Source organism: Dermacentor variabilis, chromosome 1 (genome assembly GCF_050947875.1).
Source record: "Dermacentor variabilis isolate Ectoservices chromosome 1, ASM5094787v1, whole genome shotgun sequence".
Taxonomy (NCBI): domain Eukaryota; kingdom Metazoa; phylum Arthropoda; class Arachnida; order Ixodida; family Ixodidae; genus Dermacentor; species Dermacentor variabilis.
The window spans coordinates 80,089,138-80,109,816 of NC_134568.1; positions in this window are offsets into that span (position 1 = coordinate 80,089,138).

Consider the following 20,679-nt stretch of genomic DNA (forward strand, 5'->3'; position numbering starts at 1 on the left):
GCCGAGGGCCTTGCTAAGAGAAGCGCTGCGCTCGCCTAGTCAGTGCGAGCTTGGCCATGGATGAGAGCGAGGCCTGTGCGTTGTGCGGGAGCGGGAGGCTTTGAGCCGTCGTCGTCAAGCGGTGTCTGACCACCCCGCGGATATCGCTCGGCGAGCTGCTTCTCTGGAGAGGGTTAGGAATGCATCAGGCGTCGCACCGCCGTGATCAATGTAGCGACAGCGTTCGCGCCCTGCCCGTTTGTGCTTCTATACTGCGAATGTTCGCGGCATCTCTTTGCATCTCTAGCACCTGCGCTTTCCCTGTGGCTCAACAGGCGTCGCACCGTCGAACGATGCGTGTCCACCCAAGCGTAATCACAGTCATGTCTAGCCACCGACCCAGGCACAGCCGTCATACCTTTCTTAACGCTGATTGTATACCTAAGTATAAAAATTACAGCTAAGTCAAAGGTTAACCAAGTGAAACTAAGACTTAACCAGGCTAAACCAAGCTTTCGCTTCGCATATCCAGGGTTAGCTGAGCTAAGCCGCAGCCAATATTTTTTTTTTGTAGGGGCTGAAGGAAGCCAAGAAAGCATCTCTATTGCAGTGGAATGCCTGCGGCCTCGAATCGAGAATTTCAGATTTCAGACACTTTGTCTTCGAAAACTATTTTCCCATCCTCGTAATTCGCGAACTGAACGTGCAGAATATCATACGCATTTCTGGCTATGAGGCATTCATGTCCTCTACCTGTGGTGATGTGAGGAAGGTCAATATATATATTAGATGTGATCTGACATACGTCTTGCACCCAGTCCCGCCTCACGACGACAACCAGTACGTCTGTTTAATTGTAAAAACGAAGAAGCCTACGTTCCCTCTCGTCGGTGTTTACATTGTGTTTGAATCCCACCGATGGCAACGGTTGTTGTGGTCGCACCGATGGTACGACCTGTTGGGAACTCGGCGCTGACGCCCGTTGTTGCACCTGGGTCGCAAGCCCCAAGGGTAGCGTTGGCCTGGCGGCCTGGGGTACAACTGGAAGCATCCGAAGGTCCCGGCAAAGCATGAGTCGACTGGTAACAACAAAACAACTTGTTTATTTTAACATCGCAAAGAGTTGGCGGTCAGGTTGACCGAAGTAGAGAGACGGGAGAGCACTTTACTCAACAGAAGAAATCGGAGCCCTCCTTTGGCGTCCGGGGGCAGCTGCTTTTATACTCTCGCAGTTGAGGGCAAGAAGGAACCCCTCAATAGACGAGCACGTGATTGTACAATGAGATAAGGTGACGCATACTGTCGTAGCACCGCCGGTCGGGCACAAAGACTGGGAGGAGAAGGTAACTCCTACTCTCGTAGCGCCTTCGGTCGGGCACAATGGCTGGGAGGAGAAGGAGACTTCTACTCTCGTAGCGCCTTCGGTCGGGCACAATGGCTGGGAGGAGAAGGAGACTTCTACTCTCGTAGCGCCTTCGGTCGGGCACAATGGCTGGGAGGAGAAGGTGACTTCTACTCTCGTAGCGCCTCCGGTCGGGCACAATGGCACATACACTCACACACGCACATGAAGACACGTGGCATCGGAACATGCCTGGACGCGCTTGGCGGGGAGCGTAGCGGCGACGCCGAACGGGCCAAAATGTCTGCCGCTTTGTTGCAGTCGCGCCGGCTAAACCGCGCGTCGTAGGCGAAACGTAACAATTGCTCCTTCAAGTTGCTTCGAATCTAAACGACTGCACGACGTGGTATTAGCGACACCGGCCCTACGATCCTCACCGGAGATTTTAATGCTCACCGTCCGCTTTAGGGGAGTTTGAGGGACTCCAGGGGAAGGAGACTAGCATCCTTTACCATACAGCACGACCTTTGCTGTCTCAACGATGGTAGTCCGACATATTTACGGTGGCTTACATACAGCAGCTGCCTAGACTTGACCCTGGTTTCTCGGCGTCTTGAAAGAAATGTGCAATGGTTCCCAGACATATAATCACATGGAAGCTACCATATGCCAACATACCTGAAGATCAAGGGACTATTTAACTAGACCTCCACGACCCTCCGGCGAATTGATTGGTCAGCGTTTCGGTCACACATGGAAAAAGTATGTCAGCAAGGGAACCATTCTAGTCTGGAACACGAAATTGAAGAAGCCATGCAAGAGGCTACGCGTGGTTTTCAGCCTTTCCCGAAATATGCAGAATTTGAAGCCGAACTGCAGCGACTAAGAGCGATTCGCCGGTGGGCTGAAAGAAGATACAGGAGAACTAAATCCATCCATTATCTCAGAGAGGCAAGGCGGATGCAAAAGTAGATTCAACGCCGCATTCATGCACTACAATCTCAAAGATGGAAACGTTTCTGTGAGTCGTTGGATCCACGTCAGCGCTTATTTCAGACTATGGAGAACCGTGCATGGACTTCACGTGTCACCGCAACAGCGTGTTTCTTTCAAATCTCTCGTTTTTTACCAAGACCGCAGAGAAATTGACATTGCTGCAGAATTTTGCTGAAGATTTGCCAGCTTACAGCCCCAACGCGCACTTACACCATGTACCACTCCTGTGCCTCGGGATTTCCGCATGGATGTAATGTTTTCGGTGGAGGAGCTTGAAGCGGCACTGGCAACTTGCAGGCGCTCTTCGTCACCAGGGCCGGACGGCGTTACCTATGTGGCGCTCGCCAATCTTGGGCAGAAAGCACGGCTCATGCTGCTAAACCATTACAACGAGTCTTGGCGCAACGGTTTGGTTCGACGTGAATGGAAATGCAACCACTTGGATCCATTTCTCAAACCTGGTAAATCACCGTTAGATTTGGCATCGTACCACCCCATCGCTGTGGCCAGCTGCATAGGGAAAATAATGGAAAGAATGATTTTGACGAGCCTGGAACGGTGTCTGGAAAATTACAACCTGTACCCATATGCTGTGGCTGGCTTCCGGCGTGGGCGCTCATCCATAGATAACGTAATCGATTTGGTCACGTTTGTTCAACATCAAAAACATCTCAAACGACTCACTGTGGCATTATTCCTTGACAGAAAAAGCGCCTATGATAATGTGGCACATTATTCCATTATAGAGGCTCTGATTGAAGCCGGAATCGGTGGCCGCACTTTTCAGTGGCTGTGCAGTTATTTGACCGACAGGCATTTCTTCGTGGTGACCCAGGATGGCTCCACGACTCAACATCAAACATACCGTGGAGTACCGCAAGGCAGAGTGTTGAGACCGACGCTATTCAACATAGTGCTCGTTGACCTAGCCAGATGCTTGCCCAACACAGTTCAAGCATCAATCTATGCCGACGACATCTGCATTTGGGCGTCTTTTGTAACACGACTCCAGGCACGAGTAAGGCTACAAAAGGCAGCTACGTTAACATCACTGTACTTGCGAAAACCGAACTTAGAGCTCTCTTCAGAGATATGCTGCCTTGTTACATTCACTCGGAAGGCAATAAAGCGTTACTCTGTAAGTGCCAATGGGCGAGCAATTGCAAGCGCACGGAAACACCGCTTTTTAGGGTTAATTATCGACCGCGACCTATCATGGGGCCCGCACGTTTCATACCTAAAGAAGAAATTAGTGACAATAATACATCTCTTCGAATTTCTCGGCAGAAAATCGTGGGGCACATCGGTGAGGTCAATGCTGCAGCTTTATAACACCTTGTTCCTCGTTTTCGCAAGATACAGCCTCCCTGTGCTTGCTAACACTTGCAAAACAAACCTGCATGTACTCCAGGGACTACAAGCTCAAGCCCTGAGGACGTGTCTCAGTCTTCCGAAGTGTGCTTCTACAGCGGCAACGATTGTCGTAGCGCGAGATCACCCAATATCAACTTACTTGGCAACCGACGCACTCAAGGCGCATATTCGGCACGTTGCCCGACTACTTTCTCACCATCTTGCCGCTTTACCCACAGACAGGCCACACACAACTTTCAGTCGTATAATCGTTGCCAATCGTACCTCGTTGCCATCGAACTGCATGCCTGAAGCAAGACCGTCCTCATCTTTATGGTGTCTGCACAAACCTGAAATACGCCTCCCCATCTCAGGAGTCACGAAGAAAGCTAACATGCCGTCGTTTGCTCTGGAGCAGGCAACATTACGACTTCTCATGAGGTGCATAGTGTCCCCGTACACGTTTTCATCAATGGCTCTGTCACACCTGCAAGTTCAGCTGCCGCTGTGCACAGTGATGCCAACAAGATCCGTCAAACTACAGCTAAAAACGTCACATGTATCATCAACGACAGCTGCTGAACTGGTAGCCCTGCTTGCGGCTCTTGATTTCATTCAGGAGGAACTACCCCCTGCATGGTCAATCTTCTGTGATTCCAAGGCAGCCCTACAGAGTGTACCCTCAGCGCTGCGCCATGGATCACATGAGCAGCTCGTCGCAGAGATCAGAGAAGTCCACCATCGCATAGTTGACGGAGGGCACGATATAATATATCAGTGGTTGCCTAGTCACTGTGGCATACGTGGCAATGATCGAGGAGACGCACCTGCCCGATCTGCCCATGACGGCGTCAACAGAGTTGCATTCCTCTCTCGAGAGCCGACGCAGCGAAAAACTTTCCGCACTTGCGCGTGACCTAACATTAGCTCAGTGGAGTTCATCCGAGTTCACAAGTGCACGCCTTCATATCCTGGACCCTAATTTACAGCTGCGTATTCCGCCCGACCTTCCACGATGTAACTGTATCCTTCTAGTTCGTCTATGGATTGGAGTAGCATTTTCAAATGCGTACTCCTTTCTTATCGGAATGGCCAACAGCCCACTTTGTGACTTCTGCGGGTACAATGAAACAATCGCGCACCTTCTTTGTGAGTGCCCTCGTTTCAACCCGCAAAGAGCAGTCCTCTCAGCCACCCTAGACAAACTGGACAAGCGCCCAATAACAGAAAACAACATCCTTGGAAACTGGCCTACGCGAACATTAGCGCGGTCCGCTATGAAGGCGCTGCTGCGGTACTTAAAAGACAAGGGACTTTCTGAAAAATTTTGACTGCACACTGTGTGACGTAGGATTGTACAGTGACACTGCGTAACACTAGGAACGCCTTTGCGGGCTGCGTGACAGTGCCCACAGAAACAGTTCGTGTGTGTGTGTGTGGGGGGGGGGGGGTCTCATTATTTCTTTTGCATTTTTTATCCTTTTCTCTCTCTCACCTGTCGGATCCCTTTGCCCCTCCCCCAGTACAGGGTAGCCAACCGGAGATAATCTCTGGTTAACTTCCCTGTCTTTGCCTCTCTCTCTCTCTCTTTGGCTGACACAGTGAAAGCGCATGGTTGCGGTTGGTTTGGGCGTGCAACCCGATTTTCATGAACAGGAGGAAGCTTGAGGTACACGGCAGTAATTCTCCGAAATGTCGAGCTATGGCCAGGACCGAATCATGCCGGAATAACGAGTGCGGCGATAAGTTAATGGCGCGGCTTAGAGCTTCGGAGTCTTTCTTGCTGCGGGAATGGAAAAATACATACTTAAAGGGTGGCTCAGCGTGAAAAGAATCTTTCCTCGATTCTTAGTGACGTTCTTTTAGCAAGTTATGACAGACGCCTGATGGAATCCTGCAACAGTCAAACGCTGTAAAAATGTTCAGATTTGTGGACGACTTTATAGTTTTTTAGAGATCTAATCACTGCGACACTTGGCTTTCAGCTGGACCAATTGTTCGTTCCCGCATGAAGAAACCAGAACTAACGACTGAATTTGCTAATGCTAACAAACTTGGGTTCCTTGACCTTGAAGTTTTTTCTATCTTACCATGTGTGGCAGGCAGTATGCCCCTCGCTTTAAGAAGAGCATCCTACCTTACAGCTCGGCAGATTCGAAGCTAGTGAAGTGAGCGATTGCCAAATCTTGCTTAGGGGCTTCCTTGTCGCTGTCATGTCTTCATACAATGCGCAGCAGTTTTGACTCCCATGTACTCAGACTGAAAATGGTGGGCTACTCAGACAATTTACTGTCTACCATTGCCGAATACCTTTTAGCAGACATAATACAGCCAAACCCTGACAAACGAAACAATCAAAAAGAGAAAAGTTTGCATTCAGGACCCGCGATCATTCCTTATTTGCGGCGAGTGTCTAAATAAAGGTAGCACAAAAGGTAGGCATCAGAGTTGTTTTTTCAGCGAAAAAAAAAAGATTATCCACTATGTGACAAAAATGTGAGTAGGGAAGAGACGTGTGATAAGAAAGACGCAAAAATGTTTGCTGATTGCTGCCACAACGTAGTGTATGAGCTTTCGCTCTCGTGCAGTCGATGCTACATCGACCAAACTGGCCGTTGTGTGACTGCCTCAGAGAACACTCCAATACAATGAAGTTATGTGTTGGCAGCCACCTGGAAGCGCATATATAGCTCCTGTTGTGATTGTCGTGCATTACTTAATCATTGCAAAATAATAAGGCGCTACGGTGACAAGCGGGCACGTGCGATTTACGAGGCCTTTTGCATCGACAAAGAAGGTGACATGTGCTTGAGCGTGCCTTCGATATCGCCCCTCACCAAGGAACTCGAGTATCTTGCACTTTACGGCATCCCATATCAAACTCCCGCAAAAAATTTTCCCCCGCCTCGATCATCCCTTCAAAGTGCGTCCCATGTTTGCGCGTACGAATCTCCTTCGACAATCACCGCTCTTTCTTGCTATTTATCACTGGAACAAGCTGCCAAAAGAAATTGCTTCTATACATGATCATGACTAATTTGTAAGTCATTTGAAGCGCAGTTTTACGCATATTGAGTAAAAACTGAATATTGTGCCTTTGACGAATTGTAAGTGTATCTACATGCTTTGTACCGAGTGTTTGTTTTTTCCATCATGTATGCATTTCTTTCTTTCCTTTTTTTTCTTTTTTATATTTCTCGTTGTTGTATTCGGTGATCTTTACCACGGCGTTCTATATTCCTTTTCCCCCTAATTTTGTTTGAAATATCCCGTTGTTAACACTCCCCCCCCCCCCCCCCCTATGTAATGCCCGTAAGGGCCTTTAGGGTATCTGAATAAAAACGATGGCGACCACTTAGTTGTGCCATTTTCATATTCTTCATAGTGGCTTTCTTCATGACGATGTATTCTCACTTTCCTATGTTCTTCTCTCCCTCCTGCCTATATATTGCTGTATCCGGAATAAAATATTGGTTAATAGTCAGCACTTCGGTCCGTCTCAGTCTGCACGTCCCTTTGTTTGCGCTTTTATTCGTTTTTTTTTTCAGACATGTACCAACCGGCCGAAGTCAGCATATTATTGTATTACTTCAGCGACAAAGAGATACAGAAAAAAATACTTGACAGAAAGTCTGGTTTGCTACTTTACAGGGGAAGGCGGGGTAGGTAGAAATATAAGAATCACATAAAAAGAGTGACACCGAGCACAGGCACACGATAATACCCGTTTTATGTACACGTTCACAGCACGCCATCACAGCCAACACCTGTCCATACTAAAGTGGACTGTATGAGTGAGTTGTACTTACTAATCTTAACAATGTATTCGTCACCCACGACTGCAATGGTTTACGAGGTCGACATTCCGATTTGGTTTGATCCGCGCTATAGTCTGTCATAAAAGGCGATCTAGCGCGGTTGCGAGCGATTGTCTGTGATCTATAGCACAGTCACAAAGAATGCGCTCAAAGGCCTCCTTGTGACCACAGCTATAACAAGCAACGTTTTCGGTAATCACAATACAGAAGGGAAAATACTTCGTGTTAGCTGTACTCCTAGCCGTATAGTCGTGACAAAATAGAATTTGCTCGCGCTGGTAGAGTGCAGATGGGATGCGAAGGCGGAGTGAAGAGTCCCGGGTTGCAGTCTGTTGTGTTTAAAACATTGATTGTTCGACACCAACACATGCATGCACGTGAAATTTTCTAGCAGCATGTGACCTTGACAACGGGTTGGAGTTTCTGTGTGCTATCTTCACAAGCCAAATGAGCCGCGTCATCGACATTCTCGTTATCTATGTGGTGCTGCAGGAGCGTGGAAGTCAGTGGAAAGGGACACGATTTCGTTTCTCATCTCACGATGCTAAGAAAATCTTGAGAGCTTCAGGTAGAGCCAGACACCAAGTGGGTAGCAATGGTTTACTTGGAGGAGGGAAGACTTTATCTCAGGCTGGTGGAATCAGCGGAGATCGTAGCACAAAAAAGGACGGCTGTGGCATTTCTGATGACGAGGCGAGATGGTGGAAACGGGCTCAAGCATTTTCTTATCTTGCGTTCGGGATGGTGCAGCAGCGGCGACGCTTGATAGCACGTTCATTCCTTGAAGAGAGCTAAAATCCAATACGGCACAACAGATGTCGCATTTTTTACACTATATTTATAGTAATGCTATAGTAATATTAATAGTAATATTAATATAATTAATAGCACGAGGCACGCTCTTGAAACAATTATCGAACGCCGAGAGCCCTTAGACACGCTGTCCGCGCTGTTGGGACCAACTGCGGGAGGGGGAGGGGAAGCGTTGAGGGGTGGGAGGGGGAAGGGGGGCAGGTGGTGGCGGCAGCGTAGTCGGGGGCATCAGTCAGCGGAGCCGCACGCATCTCATTCCTTCCTGGCGGTACGCTCATTTCCGACCACGCAAGAGGCCACTTTTCGCCATGCACCATCCATCTTGCGTCTCTGCGCGACATGCAGTGGAAGGGGGGCGAGATGGGGCCCCGAAATTGCCATGAGGTGGACGAATGGCGCCGCGAGACACCCGTGCCTAAATTTGGCTCCGCGCCGCGGTGGCTCACCGTAACGTCTCAATGGGGCTCCCGCCAACAGAAAGGGAGCTTCGCGCTGAACAAAGGCGAGCTCGCGGGCACAAGGGGGCGGCATTTGCATTTTACTTTCACGGTTCCTCGGGCGCAGAATCCCGATCTGTCTTGTCCCTTGGAATCTGTGGAGGGAAGGCCAGGGGCGAGAAAAGGCAAAGTGTCGCGGTTCCCGCCACCCTTGTGCGAAATAAAGGAAAGAAAAAAAGTGAACACGGAGTTTACACGCCATGAAGCTCACCGCAACCAATCGGCCAGTGCACCGAGAGGCAACCGTGCTCCGATCCGCTTGATTGGCACGCAAGCTGCATGCCTTTGGCCTATGTTCCATGGGGCAAAACACAACGCGCTTTAAGGATATGTTTGATTGAAATGACCCTCATAGCAGTGCATGCGCGATCCCATGGGGGCTACAAGTGGGCTACATGAAACGCCATGGACGCCCTAATGACGGCGCGGAACCATGCTGCCAGGCCTCGACTTTTCCAGCCATTTTTTTTTTACGACAGCATTATATGGCCCATTGAGCGAGAATCTGTCGTAGTCGGCGTCACCTAAAGATGGTACAGAAAATTGCCGGCGGCGCAAAGAGTAAAAACACGTCCAAAAATGCTCCGATTGATGTCCAATTTAGCAGGGAGGTTCCTGTAAACAAAGAAAGGTAATGACTTCGAAAAGAAAACTTGGTACATTTCGGTCTGGGTGGGAATCGAACCCGCCCAGACGAGATGGTGCGAGATGAGCACGCTTCCCCGGCGCCACGGTGGCTCTGTGGTAATGGCTGACTAAAGGTTATGATTAAAGGTGTGCCTGTTGCGTGCGTCATTGCACAAGTCTCGTCGCAGCCATACGACTAAGTAAACGTGTGCCCTGGTGAGTGCGTCATTGGTGACTTGACGGCGCAGCCAATGGGAAGGAGGTGGCGCCACGTCATGAGTGTATAAAATGAGCGCGTTCATGACGTTCCGAGATCTACAAACTGTATAATGCCTTCGCTTTGCCACACGTAAACAGACTTAAGTGTCTCTGGCGAATTTCTTTCTTTCTTTGTTTAGTTTCGCCTTCAAGTTTATTCAGCCCTCTGAAACCTCGCGAGTTCACACGCTTACTTAACTTCATATAGGAGCTCATTGCTTTCGACTTTCGGTGAGGTCTTTCCTACAATAAGCTTATTTTTTCTTTCCTTTTTTTTTTTTGTTGAGGACGATGTTTTCTTTGGCGAGTTCCCACCATTTTTCTGTATGTCTGTTCCTGATCTGTTTATACCTTTTCCTAGCCCCTTTCATGCGCCGATCACGAATATAGTGTAGGCTAAATATGAGTGCCACTGTGTCCACTTGGTACGGGCCACTCGGTATGTACCATTGGGTATGTGCCCCTAGGTTTACTCAGTATGTGCCACTGTGTTTGTGCAGCTGAGGCGGCTTTTTATGCGGTGACCACGATAATGATGATGATTTTAATGCTGATGATAGTGAGAATTATTGCAGTGATGATGATGATTGTGATGATTACAACGATGATGATGACTGGTGACAAAATATGGAAGGCGATTCAGCCTCTAGGTAACGTCGGTCAAACGTTGTCGCACCAACGCGGCTCTCACAATAAATCATACGATTCATAAGTACACCACATTCTCACCCAGAACTCGCCAAGGTAGATACTGTGTCTCATCGATTTTAACTAGACCATTAATCACCTTCCAACTTGTTTTTTTTTTTGCTTTTTTCTTCTTATATTCTGGAAATTGCTCCGGATTATAGTTTCGACGCTGAGAAATTGTGACTGAAACCACGAGGCCACGGTGACGATAGCGGAATGCCTAACGCATTTCCGGACGTCTCTATTGAGCTGCTGTTGCAGTCATGTTAGGAGTGTACGGTCGCAATGTGCTTCTGTCTGAATACATTGTTACGTAACGAAAATGCGGGTACTGATTATGTACAGGATGAATTTACACTGAGACGCAAAGCTCTCAACAATATGGTGGACTGCTCGCATGCAGAACAACACCGTCCTCTTCGTCTTTTCCCAATGACGGCTCTTTCGCCTTCAGTAGGCGCGCGTAGCATCACCCCTGGCGGTGGAAGCAATCTTTCGGTGCAGCGCTTATGGTGGTAGGCGTTGAGCCTGCTGACGTGGACTATGTCACTGGACGTGGCCGCTGATGGCGTAGTCGGAGAGACGGGGAGGATCTCGTAGTCGACGTCCGTGATCTGACACAACGCACAGTAAGGAGCAATCTAACCGGAGAGCAGCTTCTCGGACAGTCCTACACGACAAAACGGGTACCACAGGAGAACCAAAGAACCAGGTGAGAAGCGGATGCCTTGAAGGCTGCTGTCATACAGGCGCTTCTAGTTAGTTTGTGAGGCCGACTGCCGAGAGCGGGTGATCTGCCTGGCATGGTCGGCACGAGCTATGGCGTCACGTGGGTACTCGCTGAGCGGCACCACGGCCAAAAAGAACGTAGAAGGGCGACTATTCGATGGTGCCATGGCGTGATGACTTGTAGGCAAACGTCACGTAGGGTAGCGCAAGATCCCAGTCACGCTGGTCTTATGAAATATACATAGAGAGCATTTCTGTAAAGGTGTGAGTTAAGCGCTCTCTAAGACCGTTTGTTTGAGGGTGAAAGGAAGGGGTCAACTTTTGCTGCGTTGAGCAGGAGCGCAAGAAGACATCGATAACTATGGACAAAAATGGGCGCCCGAGGTCCATGAGCAACAGGAGCGGGGCCGCATGATGCAAAACGACGTTGTGTAGGAGAAAGTCGGCAACATCAGTGGCAGAGCTGGTGGGGAGCACTCGAGCGATCGCGTATCTGGTCGCATAATCAATAGCCATGGCGATCCACTTGTTGCGGGATGCCGATTCCGGAAAAGGGCTCAGAAGGTCCAAGCCAACACGAAAGAATGGTTCGGTCGGTATAGTGATCGGCTGAAAGGGTCCAGCAGGGTGGGTGGCCGGTCGTTTCTGTCGTTGGCATTTCTTGCAAGCGGCGACGTAACGTCGAACGGAACGGGCTAGACCGCGCGAGAAAAATTTACCAGCGCCTAACACGGTCGTACGTGTGGCATACGCCGAGGTGCCCAGCAGTTGGTTCGTCATGAAGCTGATGCATAACAGTCGAGCGGAGACATTCAGGTACGATGACAAGCACATCAGAGCTGTCGGCCTGGCCATTACGGCGCTATAATGAGCTATCCAAGACCACGAACATGCGTAGTGACGCGCCGTTAGGCGCAGCTTCAAGGCGGTCGATCAGCGTTCGCAAGGAAACATCTGGGCGTTGCTCGTCTCCAGTCTGAAGGAACTGAGACGTGAAGAAAACGCAGGCTCCGTGATCAATGTCTGAGGTGTCAGGTTGGTCGACAGGGTAGCGAGACAAGCAGTCGGCGTCTTGATGCAGATGGCCAGACTTGTAGGCAATTGAGTAAGAATACTCCTGTGGGCGTTGCAACCCGTGGGATCTTTCAGTGAGGAAGGCCAATAGAGGGCGTGGTGGTCAGTGACGACACCAAAAGGCCCGCCATACAAGTGGGGACGGAATTTTGCGACCGCACAGACGAGAGCAAAGCACTCCCGCTCGGGAATAGAGTAATTTGGCGCCGATTTTGACACCAGATGACTGGCGTACGCAATAACGCGGTTCATGACTACTTGTTGCTGGGCCACGACTGCACCAATGTCATGGTCACTTGCGTCTGTTCGGACTTCTATAGGAGCAGCGGGATCAAAAATGGACGAAGATTGGTGGAGTAGTTAGAGCGGCGATTAACTGAAAGAATGCGTCGGCTTGTATAGGACCCCAACAAAAGGAAACATCTTGTTTGAGGTCAGTAAGTCGGCGTGCGAGGACCACAAAGTCTTTCACGAAACGACGGAAATAGAAGCCCCCACAAAACTGCGGACATGGTGGGCAGAGCGGGCAACGGGGAAGTTCGTGACGGCAGGAATTTTGTTCGAGTCTGGTCGGACACCGCAAGCGTGAACACGATGGCCAAGCACTGTAAGTTGTGGAAGAGCGAAGCGGCACTTTGAGGAATTTAGCTGAATTCCAGCTCGCCGGAAAATGGCAAGAATGGTCGATATACGCCCAAGGTGTGTCGCGAAAGTGGAGGAAAACAATATGACGCCGTCCAGGCAACATACGCAAGTGGACATTTGAATCCTTGAGTCAACGTGTACATCATACTTTCAAAGGCTGCTGGCGCATTCCATAGCCCGAAAGACATGACCTTGAATTAGTAAAGGCCCTCAGGGGTGACGAACGCGGTCTTTTCACCGTCCATATCGTCTACAGTGATTTGCCAGTAGCCAGATTGAAGGTCCAGAGACGAAAAATAAGTGGCACCGTGGAGGTAGCCGAGGACGTCGTCAATACGAGGAAGAGAGAGGGTACACGTCCTTTTTAGTGATCTTTTCCAGGTGGCGATATAGTCGATACATAACCACCACGTACCATCCTTTATTTCTTTGTTTTTACTAATACGACGGGGGACGCCCATGGACTACATGTATATGACGGCTCGATGATGTCGGTAGCTAGCAACTTTTCCCTTCCTTTTTAATGATTTCGCGCTCTGACGCAAACACACGGTCAGGCCGACGATGACTGGACATATAGTCGCCGGTGTTTATTCGGTGAGTGACAATCGAATTCTGGCCTAAGGGGCTACCATAGATGTCAAAAATATCGCCATAAGAAGTCAAAAGGCGGCAGAGGGCATTGTAAGAGTTGGGGTCGGGCATGTAAAAAGGGGTAGCTGGCCCATGCAGTCGTCCGACTCATCCGCGCTAAGGACAGTGTTGAAAGGAAGAACTTGTTCTCATCGAGAACGAGGAGTACTGGGTTTCTTTACAGTATTTACATGAATAGGGGAGAACGATACATCTCATCAGTCTAGCATGACTGAAGTGAAGCTCACCGAGGAGCCGCAAACGTCCGCTTATGTTCCCTCTATCCTCCCTAGATCCCTAGACCAGGGAGATTGCCGTCCAACCTTCGTCGAATCGGAGCGTCCGTAGTCGCTCTTTTCTATCCCTTCCCCCATGTGCAGTGCGGTTGAGGTGTCCTCTCACGAGAGACAGTTACTGCGCTGCACTTCACCCCAATTTTTCTTCCTTTCAAAACAAGAATATCTCTCGAAGGACCCGCGTTGAGAGCGAAGGTTCACACGTTCACTCCCGCACTTTTGGTCACTGCACACACAGAAAGGAGGGGTGCTTCGTAGACAGGGGCTGTCACGCTTGACTCAAGTTGGCGCGTCTTGGTTCCTGGTATGACCCTGCAGTTATCTGGGGCGTTTGTCAAAAGACCGTGGCGGTTACCGGAGTCCATAGGGGAACGCCGTAGAACACGCTTTTCCGGGAGTTTTCTTGCTCCCATTGGTCCGTCAAGGCGACAGCGGGCCAGCTAACAATATTCGGTTCACCAAACGTGTCTCGCCTTGCGGCAGCTGGTAGCCTGTCCGTGGTGACGCATTGTCAGCTTCACGACGCGATTCGTCGCAGTGGGGTAGGACAGGTTAGAAAGTCACTACCCCGCTGGCCAATCGTACCAGCGTCAGCTTGCTCAGGCAAAAGGTCTGATCCAATCCTATTCCGAAAAATGGTGCCGTTGGACTCGGCTAAAAATGGACCTTCAGTGTCATCAGGAGAGGGGGTTACAGCAATAAGTTCTACGGAGTATTCTTCGATAGTGCTGAGCTGGCCAAGCATTACCTGCTGAGGAAGCACTTGAAGGGCCAGCCCAAAATTTAGGAGCCGAAGGAACACGCAGTTGTCCGCAATCGTAACGACGGTATGTGGGACAGTAACATTACAAGTCAGGTATGGGGGTGATAAAAAAATTGAGTCACTTCAGCATACCCTGAAGCGGACGAAAGCGAAAGCCTGCCCGCTCACGAGGCATTCATCAGATTTCTTCATATTTTCATTCTAATGCGTTGTTACTTCCTATTACTTCTTTTCTCCCACCAAAGTTCTTGGGTTCGAGTGGCTTAATTACCTCAACCTTAATTAAGTGTACCTTAATTAACTTCGCCCTAATTAACATGAAAGGTCGCGGGTTCGACTCCCACCAAACGTCGTGGATTGGAGTGCCTTAACATATTATATCTTAATTAAGCATACATTAATTAATTAACACCTAATTAATACCATAATTAAGGCCTAAGGTAGTGGGTTAGACTCTAGTCCATCACGATGACAATTGGAATCCAACTTGGAGATAGGGCCGGCTCGCCCATTTCTTCACCTTGGGTCGTGGGTTCGAGTACCTTGATCAACTTCGCCTTAATTAACACCAAAGGTCATGGATTCTACTCCCACCAAAAGTCGTATGAGCGACTCTCGACCTTCACGATATCAATTGGAATCCAAGTTGAAGATATCGCCGGTTCGCCCATATTTCCAAATGGGTTTGACTCCCACTAAAGGTCGTGGGAGGTCGAGAAAGGGGACGCCAAAGACTTGAAAAATTATAGACTGATCAGCTTACTGTCCGTTGCCTACAAAGTATTTACTAAGGTAATCGCAAATAGAATCAGGAACACCTTAGACTTCTGTCAACCAAAGGACCAGGCAGGATTCCGTAAAGGCTACTCAACAATAGACCATATTCACACTGTCAATCAAGTGATAGAGAAATGTGCAGAATATAACCAACCCTTATATATAGCTTTCATTGATTACGAGAAAGCGTTTGATTCAGTCGAAACCTCAGCAGTCATGGAGGCATTACAGAATCAGGGTGTAGATGAGCCATATTTAAAAATACTGGAAGATATCTATAGCGGCTCCACAGCCACCGTAGTCCTCCACAAAGAAAGCAACAAAATCCCTATAAAGAAAGGCGTCAGACAGGGAGATACGATATCTCCAATGCTATTCACAGCATGTTTACAGGAGGTATTCAGAGGCCTGGAGTGGGAAGAATTGGGGATAAAAGTTGATGGAGAATACCTTAGCAACTTGCGATTCGCTGATGATATTGCCTTGCTTAGTAACTCAGGAGACCAATTGCAATGCATGCTCACTGACCTGGAGAGGCAAAGCAGAAGGGTGGGTCTGAAAATTATACTGCAGAAAACTAAAGCGTTGTTTAACAGTCTCGGAAGAGAACAACAGTTTACGATAGGTAGCGAAGCACTGGAAGTGGTAAGGGAATACATCTACTTAGGGCAGGTAGTGACCACGGATCCGGATCATGAGACTGAAATAACCAGAAGAATAAGAATGGGCTGGGGTGCGTTTGGCAGGCATTCTCAAATCATGAACAGCAGGTTGCCACTATCCCTCAAAAGGAAAGTGTATAACAGCTGTGTGTTACCAGTACTCACATATGGGGCAGAAACCTGGAGGCTTACGAAAAGGGTTCTGCTGAAATTGAGGACGACGCAACGAGCTATGGAAAGAAGAATGATGGGTGTAACGTTAAGGGATAAGAAAAGAGCAGATTGGGTGAGGCAACAAACGCGGGTAAACGACATCTTAGTTGAAATCAAGAAAAAGAAATGGGCATGGGCAGGACATGTAATGAGGAGGGAAGATAACCGATGGTCATTAAGGGTTACGGACTGGATTCCAAGGGAAGGGAAGCGTAGCAGGGGGCGGCAGAAAGTTAGGTGGGCGGATGAAATTAAGACGTTTGCAGGGACAACATGGCCACAATTAGTACATGACCGGAGTAGTTGGAGAAGTATGGGAGAGGCCTTTGCCCTGCAATGGGCGTAACTAGGCTGATGATGAAAGGTCGTGGGTTCAAGTGCCTTATGTGACTCTATCTTGATTAACTGTGCCCTAATTCACTTCGCCTTAATTAACACAAAAGGTGCTGGGTTCGATTCTAGACCTTCAGGATGTCAGTTTGAATCCAACTTGGACATAAGGCCGTTGGGTCATGGGTTCGAATGCCCTGATCAACTTCGCCTTATTTAACACCAAAGGTCGTGGTTTCGACTCTGGACCTTCACGATGTCAATTGGAATCCAACTTGGAGATATGACCGGTTCGCCCATATCTCCATGTTGGGTCGTGAGTTCGAGTGCCCTGATCAACTTTGCCTTAATTAACACCAAAGTCCAAACACCAAATTGTTCCAGTGTCGACGAGAGCAGTGACAGTAACACCCTCGACTTGGACGTCAAGTAGCGCCAGTAGAATGTTTGTGGACGACAACACTGACGCGTCACATCCATAAGCTGCACTGTCTAGTTTTCCGGCCGCGAGGGTCCTGAAAATGTCAGGGTGGAAGAGTGACAAGGCTGAGGAGAGCGGTATTGACGGCGCTGAGACGATCAGAATCCGGAGTAGAGGATGACACGGACATAAGTGGTAAGAGGCTCGTGGGTCGAGTGGTAACTATATGAGGGTATTAACTTTGTGAACTGATAGGGCGCCAGAAAGCAGGGAAAGTGGGCTGGAATGAGGAGCTCCAGCGGCGATGGCAATAGCGAGAAATATGTTCGACGCGGTGACAGTAAAAACATATGGGTTGATCGTCGGGCGTTCTCCATTCTCAAGGATTTCGAAAGGACAAAGGAGGGGCCTGTCTGGTTACGATGAACGGCAGCCGTGCTGCACGGCCGAGCATCCGGACGAGTTACTCGGCACAACACGAATGGGAGGCCGAGATTTTGCACGTCTTACATGCCTAACATGAACCGTCGCGTTGGTTGCTAACGGGCAGGCACAACTAGTTATGTGTAAGGAAGTAAATGATTCCATGCGATAATCCAAGCAAATTGTTCCTGATAATAGTTCACAGCAGTTGCATTAACGGATATTGTAATAAAGAAACGTATAGAACAAAACAGGAGTGTTTTATTCTTAAGGCCCACGTGCACGACAATGGTATACACAAATGTTCATTACTCTTAAGTGTATCGTAAAATTTATTTTCTACTTTCTTAAATGAACAAATAGAATGTTAGTGAAAATTTAGACTCGAATGTTAGCGAATACGTGAGTGGAATGTTAGGAATTCGTCGTCAGAAGCTTCGGCAGTCCGAGAGAACCCGTTACGAAACAGTCAGCACAAAAACCTACGCAAAACCAAGGCGATATATATATATATATATATATATATATATATATATATATATATATATATATATAGAGAGAGAGAGAGAGAGAGAGAGAGAGAGAGAGAGGGGGGGGGGGCGGAAGGGCAGGGAGATTAACCAGACGCACGTCCAGTTTGCTGTCCTACACTTGGGGCAAGGACACAGGAATCAAAAGAGAGAGAGGGCACAGTTTCGTGCTCTCTCTATCTGCTCTTTGTCTCTTTTCAAGGCCGCTAGAAGTCTGAACTAGTAGGAAGCCCTCTGTAGAATGCTTCAGCGTTTGAGCGGGCATGAAATAAATAAATAAATAAATAAATAATCACTTGCTTTAAATGGATTCAGGACCTGCCACGGTAGCTTAGTGGCTGTGGCGCTGCGATGCTGAGCTTGAGGTCACGGCTTCTATCCTGGGCGCAGTGGCCTCATTCCGATCGAGGCGAAATTAAAAAAAAACGCTCGTGTACTTAGATTTAGGTGCCCGTTAAAGCACCCCAGGTGGTCATAATGAATCCGTAGTCCCCAATTGCGCTACCTAAAAACTATATCGCGATTTTTGAACTTGAAACCTCAGAATTTAATATTTAATTTTAAAGCATATTTGGCCTTGCGAATAAACATGCAGACAGGAAACAATTTAACTGGGCCTCGGCTTTATGATATTCGTTCCAAATAACGCTTACACGTGATAACATAATAACACCATGCGTGTGCACGTAAGAAATGGCTCTCACACTGGCGTCAGACATAAGCAACATTTTCTTTACTGCACAAAGCGTCCAGTAAAAAACTTGTAATTTTCTTGCAGAGACAAAGTGGGTCATTTTTTCGTGAACGCACACAGCGAGGTCAGCCCATATATGCGTGTATGATCCGTAACACGATATCGAACTTTATGCAGTGCGTATCCAGGGTATAGAGAAGTCAAAATGGTTGCTCGATTGTCGTGCTTGCTTTAGCGCGTCAACTTGGCGCTTTCAGCGGGAAAACGTTAGTAGGAGGAAGGTGGCATTAGCTACGGGCTAATTTAGAGTTATAAAAGCATGCCAACACTTGTTTCATCCAAACGCCTCCATTTATCGTGTTTTGTGCTAAACATGCTTAATTTTGTAGTTTGCGTAAGTAGGACTGCGTATCGCTAATACTATAGCTAATGAACTTAACAAGGCCCGGAGGAGCGAAATAGCGCGGACGAAACAGTGGTTCGACGCAAACAGTCCACCAAGCTAAACCCCACCGACACAATGGTAGCAGTCACCCTTTTCGTGACAACCGAAGGCAAAGGGCTCTGATAGTAATTCGATACCACAAAAGGACGCGACTGTCTTCTTAGGAGGCGCGGGAACCGAGCTCTCATGTTATGTGAATCACCTATGCGGTAAAGCCGTGTCAGCGTTGCTGGCGAGCAGGCGCAGACGGTGAGATTAGAACTCATTGAGGACCTGGGCCTCGTATTCTCAAAAAGCTCATACGCTATAAATGTTTGTAAGAGCAAATTGCAATCAATCCTGACGTGAGACATATCAGCGAAGGCGGCCGGCCAATAGCAACGGGTACTTACGAACAAGAAGCTTTGTGAATGAGAACCCATGTTGATTCACTCATGCCTCTGGTACCGCAGGAGTATTTCTGAAGCCTTTCCTATATATATATACTGATTGCTGCGATTTGTATCGAGAGCTCAAGGGCAGCTGGTATAGAGTACTTGACAGCAATGGCTATGGGCGGCTTGACCGTTCACTTCGGATGACTTCACCAATGTGCACCAGCGATTCTCCGAATCACGCTGAGACGCCGTGTCAAGCGACGAAAGGATGGCATCTACGGCGGGCCTCTGCCGGGGCCGCATTCACAAAGCTTTTCATTTGTAAGTGCTCTTTGCCACTGGGCGACCGCCTTCGCTGCTATATGTCCATCATCAGCATTGACTGCAATTTGCTCTTACCAACTATTCTTGCGCAATAGCTTTTTAGGGAATATGGGGCCCTGAATCATGTAATCTAGAGTGACACCAAGAAAATGCTGTTGTCTTGCCTGCTTGCAAACAGGCCAAATAATTTTCCCTTTCTCAGATATTTTTTACTTTGGTTCTAGCACCATGAACATTTCGACGTAAGCAGCAATGACAAAGTGGTGACCGATGGCTTTCCAGCGCCCTCCTTGCGACAAGTGAACACTCGACCACTTTTTCGTGTTCCATAGAGTTAATGACCTTACAGTTTAAGCACCCGCGCGCACGCAGACTCTGTCTGCGTGCCGTACGTACGCTATCGTATTGTTGCGAAAGATGTTTATTTACAGGGTGAAACGAGGTCCAGGAGGAAGCCAACAGGCAAGGCCCAGCCGGCGCAGAGTACCCCGAGATAACGCGCGCGCACTCTCCTTCTTCTTTCTCTGCCTCAGTCGCGCAGTACTGCGACATTTTCTCCGGGGGCAGACGAAGCTCGCTGAGCGAGTTCAAGGGACCTGTGATGGTACTGCTTGAGTCTGGCCACGTGAACAACTGGCGTCGCACGTGAACGCCGATTACTTGGTGTCACTTTGGCGACGACATAGTTCACATCACTCAAGCGACTGAGCATAACGAATGGTCCCGTGTAAGTGGCGAGAAAATTGCTGTACAATCCCTTTTTGCGAACAGGTGCCCACAACGAAACATAGTCACCGGGAGTAAAGCTGACGGGGATATGCCGCGCATCGTAGTGAATCTTGCTGCTGCCTTGTGAGGACAGGTCCTATAGGATGCGCCAGTCGACGTGCTTCTTCAGCACGACACAGAGTTTGGGCGATGGAAGGATCTTCTTGACACGATAAAGGTAGAATAGTGTCCAGAAAGCTCT